Source organism: Rhinatrema bivittatum, chromosome 8, assembly GCF_901001135.1.
Source record: "Rhinatrema bivittatum chromosome 8, aRhiBiv1.1, whole genome shotgun sequence".
Lineage (NCBI taxonomy): Eukaryota > Metazoa > Chordata > Amphibia > Gymnophiona > Rhinatrematidae > Rhinatrema > Rhinatrema bivittatum.
This window is the reverse complement of record NC_042622.1, coordinates 50,892,499-50,912,932: the sequence shown is the minus strand read 5'-3', so window position 1 is coordinate 50,912,932 and position 20,434 is coordinate 50,892,499. Positions and strand designations below refer to the sequence as shown.

The 20,434-nt window shown below is 46.9% G+C and overlaps 1 protein-coding gene across 4 annotated transcripts in view; it reads right to left on the bottom strand.

Annotated features, from left to right (window-relative positions):
• Window positions 1-20,434, bottom strand: part of MYBL2 (MYB proto-oncogene like 2) — a 283,607-nt gene that overhangs the window by 75,168 nt on the left and 188,005 nt on the right. The window lies entirely within an intron of this gene.

Below are 20,434 nucleotides of genomic sequence, written 5' to 3'. Positions count from 1 at the left end.
CCATGACGTACAAAATAGGTGATCAGACTTCCTGAAGATTTAATAACGTCCAAGTATCGCAGCAAATGTCGCTTGACGTCCAAGGTACACAAGAGACAATACTCACCTTCATCTCTGTCCCTGTCTAACATGGGCAGGAAAATGGATTGACTGAAATGAAACTCTGAAACCACTTTGGCAAAAAAGGCACAGTCTGAAGCCATACTGCTCCCGTAGTCATAACTCGGAAACCTAACATGCAGAACAGATTGCCACTAGAACATAAGAACATAAGAAATTGTCATGCTGGGTCAGACCAAGGGTCCATCAAGCCCAGCATCCTGTTTCCAACAGAGGCCAAAACTAGGCCACAAGAATCAGGCAATTACCCAAACACTAAGAAGATCCCATGCTACTGATGCAATTTATAACAGTGGCTATTCCCTAAGTAAACTTGATTAATAGCCATTAATGGACTTCTCCTCCAAGAACTTATCCAAACCTTTTTTGAACCCAGCTACACTAACTGCACTAACCACATCCTCTGGCAACAAATTCCAGAGCTTTATTGTGCGTTGAGTGAAAAAGAATTTCCTCCGATTAGTCTTAAATGTGCTACTTGCTAACTTTATGGAATGTCCCCTAGTCCTTCTATTATTCGAAAATGTAAATAACCGAGTCACATCTACTCATTCAAGACCTCTCATGATCTTAAAGACCTCCATCATATCCCCCCCTCAGCCGTCTCTTCTCCAAGCTGAACAGCCCTAACTTCTTCAGTCTTTCCTCATAGGGGAGCTGTTCTATCCCTTTTATCATTTGGTTGCCCTTCTCTGTACCTTCTCCATCGCAACTATATCTTTTTTGAGATGCGGTGACCAGAATTGTACACAGTATTCAAGGTGCGGTCTCACCATGGAGCGATATAGAGGCATTATGACATTTTCCGTTCTATTAACCATTCCCTTCCTAATAATTCCTAACATTCTATTTGCTTTTTTGACTGCTGCAGCACACTGAGCCGACGATTTTAAAGTATTATCCACTATGATGCCTAGATCTTTTTCCTGGGTGGTAGCTCCTAATATGGAACCTAACATCGTGTAACTACAGCAAGGGTTATTTTTCCTTATATGCAACACCTTGCACTTGTCCACATTAAATTTCATCTGCCATTTGGATGCCCAATCTTCCAGTCTTGCAAGGTCCTCCTGTAATGTATCACAGTCTGCTTGTGATTTAACTACTCTGAATAATTTTGTATCATCCGCAAATTTGATAACCTCACTCGTCATATTCCTTTCCAGATCATTTATATATATTGAAAAGCACCTGTCCAAGTACAGATCCCTGAGGCATTTCACTGTTTACCCTTTTCCCACTGAGAAAATTGTTCATTTAATCCTACTCTCTGTTTCCTGTCTTTTAACCAGTTTGTAATCCACGAAAGGACATCGCCTCCTATCCCATGACATTTTAGTTTTCGTAGAAGCCTCTCATGAGGGACTTTGTCAAACGCCTTCTGAAAATCCAAATGCACTACATCTACCGGTTCACTTTTATCCACATGTTTATTAATCCCTTCAAAAAAATGAAGCAGATGTTAGACAAGACTTCCCTTGGGTAAATCCATGTTGACTGTGTCCATTAAATCATGTCTTTCTATATGCTCTAGGATTTTGATCTTGAGAATAGTTTCCACTATTTTTCCAGGCACTGAAGTCAGACTCACTGGTCTATATTTATCCCGATCGCCCCTGGATCCTTTTTTAAATATTGGGGTTACATTGGCCACCCTTCAGTCTTCAGGTACAATGGATGATTTTAATGATAGGTTACAAATTTTAACTAATAGATCCAGAAATTTCATTTTTGAGTTCCTTCAGTACCCTAGGATGCATACCATCCGGTCCAGGTGATTTGCTACTCTTTAGTTTGTCAATCTGGCCTACTACGTCTTCCAGGTTTCACAGTGATTTCGTTCAGTTCGTCTGACTTATTACTCCTGAAAACCATCTCCGGAACTGCTATCTCCCCAACATCCTCATTAGTAAACACGGAGGCAAAGAATTCATTTAGTCTTTCTGCAATGGCCTTATCTTCCCTAAGAGTCCCTTTAACCCCTCTGTCATCTAATGGTCCAACTGACTCCCTCACAGGTTTCTTGCTTTTGGATATATTTTTAAAGTTTTTATTATGAGTTTTTGCCTCTATGGCCAACTTCATTTCAAATTCTCTCTTCACCTGTCTTATCAATGTTTTACACACTTAACTTGACAATGCTTATGTTTTATCCTATTTTCTTCAGATGGATCCTTCTTCCAATTTTTTGAAGGATTTTTTTTGGCTAAAATAGCCTCTTTCACCTCACCTTTTAACCATGACGGTAATCGTTTTGCTTGCCTTCCACCTTTCTTAATGTGCGGAATACATATGGACTGCGCCTCTAGGATTGTATTTTTAAATAATGTCCAAGCCTGTTGAACACTTAACCTTTGCAGCTGCACCTTTCAGTTTTTTTTCTAACTATTTTCCTCATTTTATCAAAGTTTCCCTTTTTAAAATTTAGTGTTAGAGCTGCAGATTTACTTATTGTCCCCCTTCCAGTTATTAGTTTAAATTTAATCATGTTATGATCACTGTTGCCAAGTGGCCCTACCACCGTTACCTCTCTCACCAAATCCTGCGTTCCACTAAGAATTAAATCTAAAATAGCTCCCTCTCTTGTTGGTTCCTGAACAAATTGCTCCATGAAGCAATCATATATTACATAAAGTGTCACACCCCCACCAAGTTGATCCTCTCTATCATTGCGATATATTTTGTACCCTGATATAGCACTGTCCCATTGGTTATCCTCCTTCCACCAAGTCTCTGTGATGCCAATTATGTCAATCTCATCATTTGCTGCTATACACTCTAATTCTCCCATCTTACTTCTTAGACTTCTAGCATTGGCATACAGACATTTCAAAGTGTGGATTTTGCTTGTTTTAACAACCTGCTTTTCTGTGTGGGATAATTCGGAAATCATTAGCTTTGGTGATTTTTTACATATAGGCATATGAACTATGTTTGCTTTTAATGGAACCTCTCTGATGGGATGCCCTAACTCTCCTGTTTCATTAGTATCCTTCAAGGATACATTTCTCCAAACCATGCATTGCTGAGTGACCGTCTGCTTTCCCCCTTGTTCTAGTTTAAAAGCTGCTCTATCTCCTTTTTGAAAGTTAGTGCCAGCAGCTTGGTTCCACTCTGGTTAAGGTGGAGCCCATCCTTTCGGAAAAGTCTCCCCTTTCCCCCAAATTTTCCCCAGTTCCTTACAAAGTTGAATCCCTCTTCCCTGCACCATAGTCTCATCCACGCATTGAAACTCTGGAGCTCTGCCTGCTTCTGGGGACCTGCACGTGGAACAGGAAGCATTTCAGAGAATGCCACCCTGGAGGTTCTGGATTTCAGCTTCCTACCTAAAATCGGCTTCCAGAACCTCTCTCCCACATTTTCCTAAGTCGTTGGTGCCCACATGTACCACGACAGCCGGCTCCTCCCCAGCACTGTCTATAATCCTATCTAGGCGACACGTGATGTCTGCCACCTTCGCACCAGGCAGGCAAGTTACCAGGCGGTCCTCATGTCCACCAGCCACCCAGGTGCCAAAAATGTTAAACTTACTCTGTGCTTATGGCCAGGGACACAAGAACACTTAGACTCAGTAAAAAGTATAATGTATTTTTATTAGTCAATATAAGTGTTCTCGGGAGATGTTGGTCAATTTGAAAGATTAAGGGCACCCAGTACCCAGCATCTCCCGAGAACACTTATATTGACTAATAAAAATACATTATACTTTTTACTGAGTCTAAGTGTTCTTGTGTCCCTGGCCATAAGCACAGAGTAAGTTTAACAACCCTGCTATCTACATTTCTAATAATCGAATCACCAACTATGATGGCCGGCCTAACCCTTCCCTCCTGGGCAGTAGCCCTGGGAGATTTGTCCTCAGTGCGAGAGGACAATACATCACCTGTCTTCAAGGTAAGCAGGTGTAAGGAAAGGCCACATAGCGGCCAAAAAGTAAGACCTGCCAAGAACTTCAGGACCAGATTAAGGTCCCACAGAGGCACCAGCAGTTCCAAGGGAGGATGTAGCTCCCTTCAAAACCGAGACACATTGGGATGGGAAGACAGAAGCCCACCACTAACTCACCCCCTATAACAAGTGAGGGCTGCCACTTGAACCTTCAAGATATTAAGGGCCAAACCTTTGTGCAATCTTCCTGTAAAAATTGCAAAATTGATGGAATATCCACATTAAGAGGCTGAGAACCTCGTTCTGTACACTAGACCTCGAAAACTCTCCAAACTTTCACATAGGCCAGAGACAAGAGAAAATTTGCTGGTCCTAAGCAGGGTGGAAGTCAAGGCAAGTGAATAACCACGCTTCAACAACCTAGCCCTCTAAGGGCCAAACCGTAAGACAAAATCGACCCGGATCTTTGTGAAGATCTTTCCGAGGAGGCAATCTGAGGGGACTGCCCCCCAGCAGTTTCTGCAGATCAGTATACCACGGCCTCTGGGGCCAATCCAGAGCCACCAAACAGTATGGTGTTGGCAGGTTTTATACCTCTACTATCTTCTGGAGACTGAGAAATACTGAGGGACTGCAGGTGGCATGCTAATTTAAGTAGCACAGCGTCAAAGCTTTTCTTCTGTCTCCATTTGCTGGTAGGTAGAAAACCCATGCATCTCAACTGATCTGGGGGACAAATAGGAACCAGCTTTGTCTATGACCAATACAGCTTCTAAATTGCTGCCATTCAAAATGAAATTCAGATGAAATCTATAGTTAAATATGCAAAAATGAAGGGGTGCATTTTCAGTGGATCTAGCCACTTCGCTATGGCATTAGCTAGATCCCACAGAGGGATAGGCAGGAAAGAGATTTCCATCTCCCCCACTTTTTTGGCAGTACATTCAGCCACTGAAAAAACAGGCAGCCCCTAAGGCATTCCTGGAATAGGGTGAGGGAGACTTAGTTGCCTAACTACAGCACAGAAAAGGCCGTCCTAAATCTAGGCAGTCAAATTTTGGCTTCTTACTCTTGCCAGGTGTACTGTTTCATGTTATTTTAATAAACATAATAAAATATTTGACACAAATTTTGGCTGCCTAGATTTAAACAAATTTTCAGCTGCAACTCTGGGCAGCTGAAAATAGCCCAAGATCGCCAGATAAGTTTTAGTCAATGAAAATTGCCCTTCGGATCTACAAGCTGGTCCAAGATATAGGAAAATTGGTTCTTACCTGCCAATTTTCGTTACTGTAGTACCACGGATCAGTCCAGACAGTGGATTGAGCCTCCTGTCCAGCAGATGGAGACAAAGAAAAACTGGTACCGTTATCAGGACAGTGCCACCCTTGCTTCCCTTCAGTATATATGTTATCAAAGCAGAAAAATAGATGGTGAACCAATATAAGATCAAGCACGTAAACAACTAACTTTTAATTTGAAAACCAGGAAATTCAAACATGTAGTAAGAATGCTCTTACATAGTTAGCAATATAGCAGATACTTCCGGTACCGCATAGCTCATATAGTAAGGAGACATTTCCAAAAAACCTGTAAATGCAAACTTCAAGTGGACGGATGAAGAATAGTAGTCAGGACGGGAGTCTGGACTGATCCATGGTACTACAGGAAAGAAAATTAGCAGGTAAGAACCAATTTTCCTTTCCCTGTACATACCTGGATCAGTCCAGACAGTGGGATGTACCAAAGCTTCCCTAAGTAGGGTGGGACCAAGACAGTCCTGCTCGAAGCACCTCCCTTCCGAAGAAGCCAAAGACTGGTGCCTATACATCGAGGTGATAATGACGAGCAAAGGTATGCAGGGGACTTCCAAGCAGCCGCCCTGCAGATTTCTTGGGCAGAAACCGACTGACTCTCAGCCCAAGAAGTAGCCTGTGAACGCAAAGAATGGGCCTTTAAGTCCTCCGGAACCGTCCAGCCACGGCAAATATACGCCAACGCAATCGCTTCCTTTAGCAAACGGGCAATTGTAGCCTTAGAGGCCTTGTTTCCCTTATTGGGGCAACTCCATAAGACAAAAAGATGATCAGACTCAAAAGTCATTTGTAACCTGTAAGTATTGCAGTAGCATTCTCTTTACATCAAGATGCCGTAGATCACCGCCAGGCGTGCTCGCAATGTCATCTTGAGAGAAAGCAGGAAGCTCCACGGACTGATTCACGTGAAAAGAGGAGACCAACTTTGGTAAGAAGGATGGTACCGTTTTGAGGAAGACACCTGAATCAGAAAAGCGCAGAAAGGGCTCCCTACAATACAAGGCTTGAAGCTCGGACACTCTCCTGGCCGAGCAAACAGAGACTAGAAATACCGTCTTGAAGGTGAGGTCCTTCAGCGTGGCCCGCCAGAGAGGTTCAAAGGATGCCTCGCAAATAACCCGAAGCACCAAATTAAGACTCCAAGAAGGACAAGTAGCCCGAACAGGCGGATTCAAATGCTTGGCCCATTTGAGAAATCGAACATCATCCGGATGGGCCGCCACCACCACGTAACCATCGATACTCCCTAAGACAGAACAGACGGGCAAAACCTGTACCCACAAGGAATTGAAAGACAAGCCTTTTGAGAGGCCATTCTGGAGGAAGGAAAGGACCTGGGACACTGGAGCCTTACGTCCGAGATTCCGGACGCGGCACACACATTCTCAAACACTCTCCAAACCCGAACGTAAGCAAGAGAGGTAGAAGTCTTACGGGCCCGCAACAGAGTGGATATAACCTCCTCCTTATAACCCTTCTTTCTCAGTTGCTGCCGCTCAAAAGCCAGGCCGCTAGACAAAAATCCACCTGATCGAAAAACACAGGATCTTGTCGCAGAAGGTTTGGGAGGTGACAAGAGACGAAGAGGGCCGTCTGATGTGTGGTTCACCAAGTCCACGAACCACGGCCTCCGGGGCCACTCTGATGCCACGAGAATGATTGGACCTTTGTGAAGTTCTATCCTCCGGAGTACCTTTCCCACCAGAAGCCCTGGCGGGAAAACAGAGCAGGACCTCGCTGGGCCAAGGCAGGACTAGGGCATCCATGCCTTGCGAGCAGTGCTCCCTTTAGCGACTGAAGAATCTGGGAGCCTTTGCATTCTTCAAGGTGGCCATCAGGTCCAAGTGGGGAGCTCCCCACTTGCGTACAACTAGATTCATTGCCTCTGACAACTCCCACTCTCCAGGATCTAGATGTTGACGACTGAGGAAGTCGGCTTGAACATTCTCCTACCCCGTGATGTGGGAGACAGCCAGTCGTTCCAAATGTCATTCTGCCCAGGAGAGCAGTTTGCTGGCTTCCAGGATCGCCAGGCGACTCCTGGTGCCCCCCTGGCGGTTGATGTAAGCTATCGTGGTGGCATTGTTGGAGAGAACCCTCACCGCCTTGTGACGGACCAAGGGCAGGAAGGCCTTGAGTGCCAGCCAGACAGCCCAGGCCTCCAGCCGGTTGATGTACCATTTGGATTGAATCAAGGACCACTGGCCCTGGGTCGACTGATTCTGACAGACCGCTCCTCAGCCGGAGAGGCTGGCATCCGTTATTACAATTATCCACTGGGGAGTCTCCAGAGGAATGCCCTTCAATAGGTAAGCGAGCGAGAGCCACCACTGCATGCTGGCGTCTGTAGATTCGGAGAGCAGCAGATGCATCCAAAACGCCTCCAAGACCGGCTTCCACAGAGACAGCAAAGCTTTCTGTAAGAGACGTATATGCGCAAACACCCATGGAACCAAATCGATAGTGAAAGCCATACAGCCCAGAACTTGGAGGTAGTCCCAGGCCGTGGGTACCGAGAGAGATAAGAGATGTTGTACCTGATTCATCAGCTTGAGCGCCCGGGCCTCGGGCAGCAAAACCTTGGACACGTAGGTGTCTGAAACACGCCCCTAGAAATTCCAGGACCTGTGACGGTTCGAGGTTGCTCTTGGAGAAATTGACTATCCACCCGAGGGAAGCGAGAACTGAGAGAACTCTGCCGAAGGCTGACGCACAGAGCTTCTCAGACTTCACCCGGATGAGCCAGTTGTCCAGGTAGGGATGAACTAAGACTTCCTCCTGTCGGAAAAAGGCTGCCACCACCACCATTACTTTAGTGAATGTGCGAGGAGCAGTGGCGAGCCCGAACGGGAGTGCCTGAAACTGGTAGTGCTGGCCCAGGATGTTGAAGCGAAGATACTTCTGGTGCTCTTTGTGGATTGGGATGTGAAGATAGGCCTCCTTGAGGTCTATGGAGGCAAGGAATTTGCCTGTATGAACCGATGCTATGACCGCCCGCAGGGTCTCCATCCAAAAATGGGGCACCTTGAGTGCCTTGTTAACTCTCTTGAGATCCAGAATTGGTCGAAAGGCGCAGTCCTTCTTGGGGACGACGAAGTAGATGGAATACTGGCCGGATCCTTGTTCCTCCGGGGGAACCGGGACTATGGCCCCCAAACTCCTGAAGCCTGTGGAGAGTCTGGCACACCACCGGGCGCTTCCAACTGCCGCAGGGAGTTATTAGGTGGCGGTCAGGGAGATCCTAAGCAAATTCTAAAGTGTAGCCTTTTTTGATGACTTCAAGGACCCCACTGATCAGAGGTAATTTTGACCCATCCCTCGTAAAATAGGGACAGACGTCCACCTAAGCTGGGAACGGAGGAATGGGCTGGCCGCATCTCATTGTGACGACTTTGCGGCGGCGCCCTGTTGGTTACCATCTCGGAACGGGCGACGCCTGCGAAAGGAATGAGACCATGATTGAGATCTTGTGGAAGTATTTCTTTGAAAATCCCTAGCGGTTTGTTGTATCTGCGCTGACCCCTGAGCCGAGAGCGCGAAAGAAAGGAGGACTTGTATTGTTTAGGGCGGTCCTCAGGCAGCTTATGAGCCTTGTTGTTGCCCAAGGATTTAATAAGCTGGTCCAGGTCCTCCCCAAAAAGCAGCTTACCCTTGAAAGGTAGAGGGCCCAGCTGGGATTTAGAAGAGGAGTACGCTGCCCAATTCTGCAGCCAGAGAAGGCGCCTGGCCGAAACCGTGGAAACCATGGCTCTGGCCTGCACCCTGAGGACATCATAAAGAGCATCAGCAACATAGGCGACCGCAGCTTCGAGCCGTTCCGCCTCTGCAAACAGGAGGTCCTGGGTGCTGAGTAATTGTTGAACCCACCTGAGACTTGCCCGCTGTATGAGACTGCTACAGACTGTCGCCCAGACACCTAAGGCCAGGACCTCAAAAATCCTCTTGAGATAGAGTTCCAACTTACGGTCCTGAAGATCTTTTAACGCGGTTGCCCCCACAACCGGGATGGTGGTCCGTTTAGGGACCGCGGACACAGACGCGTCAACTTTGGGGATCTTGAGAATCTTGAGGCACTGGTCTGGTAGAGGATAGAGCTTGTCCATCTGCCGGGCAAACAGAGGGAACACAGCCCATCGCGGGAGAGCCGTGAAGCAGGCTCCCTGCATGCTAGGCAGGCAGTTGAGTGCGGCATAAGGAAAAAAAAACTGCAGCGGAAAAAAAAGTAAAAGCAGCTGAGCCGTGTAAAGATGTGAGCAGGAGCCGGCGAAAACGGTCCTGCTCCGTTCCTGTTCTCACAGCCCTTCAAATCAATCGTGGGTGCCTGTAAGTGCTTATTATTTTTGGTTTTTTGTTGAATGTAATCCTTAATTCCAACAGAGCAAGTCAGCTCTGCATTGGGACCAGAGGCATGAGACGTCTCCGGCACAAGGGGAGTGACTGGACCACCAGTATCATCCCAGACAGGCAAGCAGGTACCGGGAATGAGGGATCCCAGGCTGAACACTCAAGGGGAAAAATCCCCCCTGGGACCCAGTAAGAGCTATGAGACAGGTCTGTCTCAGTCACAAAATTTTGAATTCTTTTGAAAACTTTCTTTTTTTTTTTTTTTTAAATTGAAATAACTAATACTTGCTTGATCCAGGAACCAACCCAGGAGGAGGAAAGGAAAAGAAATCACCACAGAGAAAAGAACAGACAATGCTAGGGAACTGCAGGTTCACCTTCCTTTATCTGCTGGAGACAGAGAAATACTGGAGGGATGCAGGGGTGGCACTGTCCTGATATAGGATACCCTTTCAGTTTTTCTCTGTCTCCATCTTCTGGACAGGAGGCTCAACCCACTGTCTCGACTGATCCGGGTACATACAGGGAATCACTGTTCGGTAGGTAAAAAATCTGAACAGGAAATTTTTTCCCACACCATAAAAACTGCAATGCTGAAGGAAGTGATGTCATCAGGTGAGATAGCTGCCTAAGTCTGAGGCTCCCATCCAAATCCACTATAATCCCCATTTATCAAGCACCTGGACCATTTCTATTGCAGCTGGCATGCTTATCTAGCTGGAGTCTGAAGTGTAGATGGTGTCAGAAAAAACGAGTGGATTTAAAGCACTTCTCGTTTACGGCTCCAAAATAAAATTTCAATCACAGATACAATATATACAGAATCACAAGATGTAAACTATTTTGGAAAACTTGTATACATTGCAGCCATAAAGGAGGTTCAGAAATTTGAACACATATCTATGAGTAGCTACAATGTTTTCATTTTATTGTAGGCATGATTGAAATGTGTAGAAGTTTAGTGTGTGCCTGGTCTGTATATCAATTAAAAACATATTACAATCATTTGCGCACAGGTCTATCCAGTACCGAGCGGTAGGAAGAGCTGCGTTAGTGCCTGCGGCACCCGCGGTTGCCGTACGCACAGTGCAGCTCACCTACCGCTCGATCCTGAACACTAATTTTATTTAAATGTAAACCGCGTCCGTGAAGCCTTAGGCCCGCGCAACCCATTTTACTGGATAGAGCGCCTATACAGTATCCTGGGTGCGCGGGCCTAAGGCTTCACGCCAAGCTGGTATCTGTCATTTCAAATGACAGATTCCAGGAAGTCGGGACTGCCAGTCCCCCCTCCCCTCCTCCCGAAGCAGGGCGCGAAAAGCAGCCTTGCTCCGGGAGGAGGGGAGAAGAGATGACAGCGGTGAAGCAAAAAAAAAAGCGCGAAAAAACCAAAAGCAAAAAGTAAGTCGCTTCGCCGCTTCACTCTTCCCTCCTCCCGGAGCAGGGTGCGAAAAGCAGCCTTGCTCCGGGAGGAGGGGAGACACTGACAGCGGCGAAGCAAAAAAAAACCCAAAAGCAATTTTGGTTTTTTTTTTCCAAAAGGGACAATTTTGGTTTTTTTCCAAAAGCGACTTACTTTTGGGATCTGACATCGGAGGGGGGCTGCAACGTTTTTTTCGCTTTTTTTTTTTGGCTTCAGGAGGAGGGGAGAGGACTGGGGCTGCCACGGAGACCGGCACCCATGATCGCGGCCGGGGCAGGTGAGCGGGGGCTGGGGGAAAGCTTGCCACCTACCCTTACCCCTGCCTCTACCGCAGGGGTCAGGGTAGGCGGTAAGTTTGCAGGTTAAACGCGTGACAAAACGGCAGGGAAAACTAGCGATAGTCGGGGCGCGGGTTACGGGATGCTAGGGAATAGCTAATTCGCTCGTTTGCATGCAATATACATGCCGCGTGCGGAAGGGGTTGCCCGGGGAATTTAGGACGCGGTAGGAGTAGGTTAAAGGGGATTCGGCATCGCAGGAAGGGCTAACGCGGCCGGAAAGTGAGTAGAGAGCCGGTTAGGGACGGGGAAACCGCGGACGCACTTTACAGGATAGACCTGACAATTTGTAATCTTAGGGCTGAAAGGGTTCTTGGACTAACTTTATTTTTGTTAAAGTCTTCTGTGAAAAGATATTTCAAAACAATTTATATATAAGAGGTATTCTATATTGTTAGATTAACTGATTCTATTTTTTTGTTTTAGATTTATATGGAACTTCAAGCCTCCATGGATGTCCAGCAAAATCCTTTATCAGGGGAAATTAAGAGGGGCGTTTGGAATACCTAATCTAATGTGGTATTATGCAGCAGCTCAGTTGAGTACCTTGATACAATGGCATACAACAATGGGAATTAAGATGTTGGTAAATATTGCGCAAACCGAGGCAGGTGAATCTCTGCTACAGGTTAGGGTGTGGGAGGGCGGAACACTGGTTACTAAGGGACTATCACCCTTTTGTAGGTTGATTCAGGAAGTGTGGAGAAAGTGGAGGAAGAGGCTAGTGGGAACTAGGAAAGTATTTCATCGTACCTCATTCCTGTACAATAAACATTTTAGCCCAGGTTTGGAATTTAGTGTAATAGTGAGATGGAAAGGGAAGGGGATAACTAGGATGGAGCAGTTATGGGATGGTCAGAGTCTGATGTCCTTTGAAAAATGCAACAGGTTTACTTGTTATCACAGAATGATCGCTTCTCCTATGATCAGCTAGCCCATTTTTTTTGCATAGAAAAGGTAAGTTTATTTATTTTTATTTTTATTTATTTAAGGTTTTTATATACCGGCAATCACGAGAACATATCTTGCTGGTTTACATGAAACGGGAGTGCATTAAATACATCAAACTAGAACTCAGGTGACCGAAAGTACAGTTACAATTAACAAGGGTGGCAGAACTTGGTGAAGAGGAAGAAAAAGGAAAGAATAAATGGTTAAACGATATACAAGTCACATTACAAGTTATGTACAAATGGCATGATTAATGGCTGAATGTTTTGAGGAGTTCTTGGGTTGTGTCCTTGGATTGTGTCATTAAATTGTGTCTTGGAAAGCTTACTTGAATAACCAAGTCTTAAGTCTTTTCCTAAAAGTTGGGAGGCAAGGTTCCAGTCTGAGATCTGTGGGCAATGAATTCCACAGAAGGGGGCCAGCTGTGGAGGTGGCGCGATCTCTTAGGGTAATGTGTCTAATCGTTTTTGCAGGGGGAACTTGGAGTGTGCCTCTATAAACATCTCTGGTAGGTCTTGTCGAGTTGTACACTTGTAGAGGAAATTGAAGATCGAGGGAAGTGCATTGATGTATAGTTTTGAAAATGATACATATGGTTTTGTACATGATACGGAAGTATACGGGTAGCCAATGTAGCTCTTTCAGGATGGGAGATATGTGGTCTCTTTTTCTTGTGCCAGTTAGTAGTCGGGCTGCTGAATTTTGCACCATCTGTAATGGTTTGGAATAGGAAGAAGGCAGACCTAGCAATAGGGAGTTGCAATAGTCTAATTTTGAAAAAATGACTGCCTGGATGATCGTTCTGAAGTCTTGAGCATGGAAGAGAGGTCTTATCCTTTTCAAAACCTGGAGTTTATAGAAGCAGTCTTTGGTTGTTTTGTTGATGTGTGCCTTGAAGTTTAGCCGGTTGTCCAATAACACTCCTAAGTTCTGAATAAGGAATGTCTAAATACTTTTTGTAGGTTTCTGTGAACAAGCGAGTGGGCTTAAAAGATCTCTCTCTAGGATTTATGGGTTGTTAAATGGAGATCCTACCCTGAAAATGGATTATCAGTGAGCCTGGGAGGCATATTTGGGAGAGATTTGGGGATAGTGAATGGGATTGGTGCTTCCTAGCACCTGTCTCAGCTCTAATAAAAGAAAACAGATATTTATTTATTTATTTATTTATTTGGTGAATTTTTATATACCGCGGCACGTTAATAACATCACCTCGGTTCACAATAAACAGTAAATTAGCAACAGGCTTTACAGACAATATGAAATACAGTGACACTTGTCATATAATTATAAACAGTAAAATAGCAACAGGCTTAACAGACAATGTAAAGAAATGAGAACATGTATCATAACATGTGATAAATAAATTAAATACAAAATGTAACTGTGAGATATAACAGAGATAAGTGGTACCTGACTCCAGTTAGAGTAGGTAAATGTTACCTTCTACAAATAAGTGCTGGAAAGGAAGTAGATTAGTAGGATCCTTTTTTCACATGTGGTGGGAGTGTGCAGAGGTGGGTAAATTGAAGGATGGAGTGTTGAGCCTGGTGCAGAATATGGTTGGGTATTCAATCTCAAAGGACCTTAAAATGTGTCTGCTGAATATACCAGCTAAGGTGGGGAATGATAGTCAGCAATGTTTGATGTTGCAAATTTTTATAGCAACCAGGTGTGAAATTGCTTTTTGATGGCACAAACAAATGATGCCATCAATGGTAGATGTTTCTGCTAGGATTGAAAGAGTACCGTATTTTCCGGCGTATAAGACGACTGGGCGTATAAGACGACCCCCAACTTTTCAAGTTAAAATATAGAGTTTGGGATATACTTGCCGTATAAGACTACCCTTCTGTGTCACTACATAACCATACTGTATGTGGTACCCAGTATACAACAACCAGCCAATCACGGCAAGCGATGTACCTTACCGGCGATTGGCTGGTTGTTGTATACAAATCCTGCTTGGATTGGTCAGCTCTCCCTGCTAGCCCAGCCCTCCCAGTCTCCAAGACTATCAGAGCAGTAACGCATCCCTCTGGCCCACCCTTGTATCCTATTACAGGTACCTCCTTCTCTGCCTCTCCGATCTCGCTCCTGAGGACTGCAGTGAAGCGGCGCAGACGTGCATGTGCGAGATCTGAGAGGCAGAGAAGGAGGTACCAGTAATAGAGATGTGAATCTGAACCGGAATCGGTTCTGATTCCGGTTCCGATTCACATCGTGGGTTTTTTTTCGTCCGGCCCGATAGGGTTTTTTGTTTTGTTTTAATCGGCTGCACCCGAGCGGATAAACAAAAAACCCACTCCGACCCTTTAAAACTAATCCCTCAGCTTCCCCCACCCTCCTGACCCCCCAAGACCTGCCAAATTAAATACAACCCCCACCCTCCTGACCCCTCCAAGACCTGCCAAATTAATTAAATACAACCCCCCACCCTCCTGACCCCTCCACAACATCTCCAAATTAGTTTTCTACAACCCTCCACCCTCCTGACCCCTCCAAGACCTGCCAGAAGTCCCTGGAGGTCCAGCGGGGGTCCAGGAGCGGTCCGGGAGCGATCTCTTGGACTTGGGCCGTCTGCTGCCAGCAATCAAAATGGCGCCGATGGCCCTTTGCCCTTACTATGTCACTGGGGTCGACCAATGGCAGCGGTAGCCCCTGTGACATAGTAAGGGCAAAGGGCCGTCGGTGCCATTACTGACAGCCGACAGCCCTTTGCCCTTACTACCGTGTTTCCCCGATAGTAAGACACCCCTGATAGTAAGACGTAGTGGGAATTTTAGGGGGGTCGGCTAATGTAACACATTCCCCCGAAAGTAAGACGTACCTGTCATTTCAAAAAAAAATTATTTTTAAATACCTGTCGGAGGGCCGCGTGGGTCCAGGCGGCTGGCGGCGGGAGCCGGGTGGTCGCGTGTTAAATCTAGGCCGCGGGCGGGTGGGCGCTTGTTCCAGGCGGCGGCGGGGGGGGGGGGGGGGGGGGGGGCGTGTGGACGCGCGTTAGTTCGAGACGGCCGGCGGGTGGTCGCGTGTTAAATCTAGGCCGAGTCGCACAGGCGCGCATTCATTCACTGCCGGTGGGGGCTGCCTCGGCACCTGTGCGACCCCTGCGATTCGGCGCTGGGGGCTGCCGGTGGGGGCTGCCGGTGGGGGCTGCGGCAGTGAATGAATTCATTCATCCAGGCGGAGGAGCCGGCTGCTTTCGCCGCTGCCGGCTGCTTTCGGCTGCCGCTGCCGGCTGCTTTCGGCGCTCAAGGCAGTCACATGCTGTGACGTCACGGCATGTGACTGCCTTGAGCGCCGAAAGCAGCCGGCAGCGGCAGCCGAAAGCAGCTGGCAGCGGCGAAAGCAGCCGGCTCCTCCGCCTGGATGAATGAATTCATTCACTGCCGCAGCCCCCACCGGCAGCCCCCACCGGCAGCCCCCAGCGCCGAATCGCAGGGGTCGCACAGGCGCGCATTCATTCACTGCCGGTGGGGGCTGCCTCGGCACCTGTGCGACCCCTGCGATTCGGCGCTGGGGGCTGCCGGTGGGGGCTGCCGGTGGGGGCTGCGGCAGTGAATGAATTCATTCATCCAGGCGGAGGAGCCGGCTGCTTTCGCCGCTGCCGGCTGCTTTCGGCTGCCGCTGCCGGCTGCTTTCGGCGCTCAAGGCAGTCACATGCTGTGACGTCACGGCATGTGACTGCCTTGAGCGCCGAAAGCAGCCGGCAGCGGCAGCCGAAAGCAGCCGGCAGCGGCGAAAGCAGCCGGCTCCTCCGCCTGGATGAATGAATTCATTCACTGCCGCAGCCCCCACCGGCAGCCCCCACCGGCAGCCCCCAGCGCCGAATCGCAGGGGTCGCACAGGCGCGCATTCATTCACTGCCGGTGGGGGCTGCCGAGGCAGCCCCCACCGGCAGTGAATGAATGCCGAGGCAGCCCCCACCGGCAGTGAATGAATGCGCGCCTGTGCGACCTGGCCTAGATTTAACACGTGACCACCCGCCGCCCGCCTCGAACTAACGCGCGTCCACCCGCCCCCCCCCCCGCCGCCTGGAACACGCGGCCCTCCGACAGGTATTTAAAAATAATTTTTTTTTGAACACTCAGGTTTTTTTTCCAATATAAGACATACCCTGAAAGTAAGACATAGTGGGACTTTTGGGGGTAAAAAGAAAGTAAGACGCTGTCTTATATTCGGGGAAACACGGTATGTCACATTTTGATTGCTGGCAGCCGACGGCCCAAGTCCAGGAGATCGCTCCCGGACCGCTCCTGGACCCCCAGGGACTTTTGGCAGGTCTGGGGGGTTTTGTTAGATTTTTATTTTTTTTTATATTCGCTCCATAAGACGCAGACATTTCTCCCCACTTTTGGGGGAAAAAAGTGCATCTTATGGAGCAAAAAATATGGTAATTATTCGCCCTATAAGACAATCCCCGGCGTATAAGACGACCCCCGACGTTTGAGAAGATTTTCAGGGGTTAAAAACTCGTCTTATACGCTGGAAAATACGGTATATTATATGGTCAAATTCTCAGCCATACGAAATGATAAATTAAATAGCTTTGGGAACATCTGGAGACCTTATATACAGTGGAAGGATAAATAATGATAGTATAAGAATCTCAGCGTTATCCCTCTTATCTAGGAGTTCCGCAGGGCTCTTCCCTCTCACCCACGCTCTTTAACATTTACCTTCTCCCCCTTTGCCAGTTGTTAACCAAACTGAACCTAAAACACTTTCTATATGCCGATGATGTCCAGATCGTCATCCCCCTCAAAGAATCCATCACAAAAACTCTAGAATTTTGGGAAAAATGCCTACTAGAAATCAATGGCCTCCTCTCCAGCCTAAACTTAATCCTAAACTCTTCAAAAAGTGAACTCCTACTAATAGCCCCGGAAAACAGCAGCATCACCTCAAATCCACCAGCCAACTTACAAACACCTCAAGTAAGAGACCTAGGAGCTATCATCGATAATCGGCTAAACCTAAAATCATTTATTAACCAAACTACCAAGGACTGCTTCCATAAACTTCATGTCTTAAAAAGAATAAAACCACTTTTCCACTCTCATGACTACAGAACAGTCCTGCAAGCAATAATCTTCTCTAAGTTAGATTATTGCAACTCAATATTATTAGGTCTACCCTCATCTCACACTAAACCTCTTCAGATGGTTCAAAATACGGCAGCCAGAATATTGACAAACACTAGGAGAAGAGATCACATATCTCCATTTCTCAAAAGACCTACATTGGTTGCCAATTCACTATAGAATCATATATAAATCCATTACCTCTATGTACAAAGCTATCCATCAACACTCTCCGCTCAACCTACAAATCCCATTCAGAAAACATACCTCCTCCAGACCCATCAGAGAGGCCTATAGAGATTCCCTACAGGTACCACACACCAAAACTTCTCAGCATATAACCTTCAGAGACAGGGCATTCTCCACAGCAGGACCTCCTCTATGGAACTCCATTCCACTGGATCTACGACAGGAACCCTGCCTTCCAACATTCAGGAGAAGTCTCAAAACGTGGCTATTCAAGAAAGCCTTTCCAGACCCTAACTGAACCTTAACTATCCATTAACCGACTCTGACTTTACCTTATCATCAGAGCCGGTGCAAGGGTATTAGGCACCCTAGGCAAACCTTACGGTCTGGCACCCCCTCCCCATAAACAATTTTAAATTATGCATTTATAACATATTTTACATGAAAAATGACATTCTAAGATAAAATTAATATACAAGTTGTTGTGATAATTTCATGCACTGTTGTGATGCCAACAAGAAAACTTTGCATCTTGGAATTCATATGGCATCATACCTATCTACCTTATAAATGGCCTGTGACCGACGGCCCGCAAATGCGCAGTAGAGCACAGCTCTACTGCGCATGTGCGGGCAAGGACGTCGGTCAGAAGAAAAAAAATGGCGGTGGGGCCGCAGGAGCGGGAGGAGAAGCAGCGCGCGCGGTGCCGCTACTTCTCCTCCCCAGATCTGCCGGCAGATCTCGGGGGGGGGGGGGGGGGTCACTGCCGCGCGCGCGGGAGTGACACCCCCCCCCCCCCCAAGATCTGCCGGCAGGAGCGGGAGGAGTTAATGGAGCCGGGTGAGGGTTGCGGGAAGTCGCGCTTACGGCGCCGGGAGGAAATGGAGGTGGGTGTGGGCTGCGAGGAGTCGCGAGTACGGCGTCGGAAGGAAATGGAGGCGGGTGAAGGGAGGGACTGAGTGGGAGGGAGGGAGAGGGGGAGTGAGTGGGAGGGAGGGAGGGAGAGGGGGACTGAGTGAGTGGGAGGGAGAGGGGGGACTGAGTGAGTGGGAGGGAGGGAGAGGGGGGACTGAGTGGGAGGGAGTGAGGGAGAGGAGGGAGGGACTGAGTGAGAGGAGAGGGAGGGTGGAGAGGAGTAGGAGTGGGTGGGGGTGGGGGAGGGGGGTGGTGAAGAGTGAGGGGAGAGAGAATGAGGGGGAGGTGAGAGACAGAGGGATGTAGCCCGTTTTAACGGGCTTTACGGCTTGTTATGATATATTTCAGCATGGTCCTCCCGTATCAACACAGTACTATTTGCCAACACTCAAAGAATAACAACCCCACCTATGAAAAAGAATACCACAAATATTACACCAGAATCTAAAATATCAATACACCTCCTATCAGGAAAACAGAACAGGCCAAGCTACTACAGATCCCTACAGAAAACCACATGCTAAAAGAATGCTTCATCTCAGTCTTTGCATGCAGAACACAAACTCACCAAATACAGAATAAAGTCACATAAAGCATAAATAGAAATGTGCAGACAAAAACTGAACTTTAAAACGCATCACGCCAGACTCTATACAGTGTAACAATGGAAAAACAAAAATTTCACCATTCCTCATGAAACAATCAATAAAATCAAGATATATAAATCAATCATAATTATAAAATCACACAAATAAAATAATTTAAAAACAGCTGATGAATAGAATATCCAATAATTAAAGACTCATGCAAAATTTGAAAGCTTTACCAAACACCAATAAAATATTTCAAACAGCAGTCACATCACATACTACCCCAATAATTAAAATGATAGTCAATCAAGAAAAATGAACCTAAAAAGCCACCTTTACTTACCCTCTCCAGCAGTTCTCCTAATTCCTTTCCCTTGCAGGCCATTCCAGAAGCAGCAGTAGCTGCTGAAGCTGTCCTCACAGACCTCTTCCTTAGGGATCACAACCAGTCTCTTCTCTCTCTCACACACACACACCAGTCGCACCCTCAGGACCAGTTTCTGTCTCACACCAATCATCTCCTCAACCAGTCTCTCTCTCTCTCACACACACACACACACACACACACACACCAGTCATCTCCCTGATCAGCCTCTCTCACACATACACACATCACCTCTCTGGCCAGTCTCTCTCAATCACACATGCTCTTGCTCTCTCTTACTTACACACAGGCTTTCAATCACACACATGTTCTATCTCACTTACAAATAGGATCAATCACATACATGCCCTCTCTCACAGCCACAAGCCAGTCAAAAACATGCTCCATCTCTCTCGCGCACACACATTGATGCACAGAAGCACCCTCCCTGACTCACATACACACCACACACATACAGAAGCACCCTCCCTGTCTCACATACATATTACACTCTCACGGAAGCACCTTGCTTTCAGACTTGCAGCATTTTTCACTTTTACTAAAAGTGAAAGTGATGCTCCCAACCGTTAAATAAGAAAACCACATTCCTATCAAAAGGCGAAATGACACCCTTCCTTCAGGTTCTGTCCTCCCAAGGGACAGCCACCCACACAGTACAGCTTCTCTTGTTTTATGCTTCCAGGCAATAAAGCAAGTGTCTTTCTTCAAACTATCAGTCGTATGATTATTCATGTGGGAGATATGGAACAGAAAGACATCCTTAGTCAGCTTCCCTTTTAAATGGGAAGATTCCCAGTCTTAGTCATTTAAAAATATACATTTTCTAAAGGCTTAAAAAAAAAAAAAAGCAAAACCATTTCAGATTCTATTCTAGTCTTCATGCTTAAA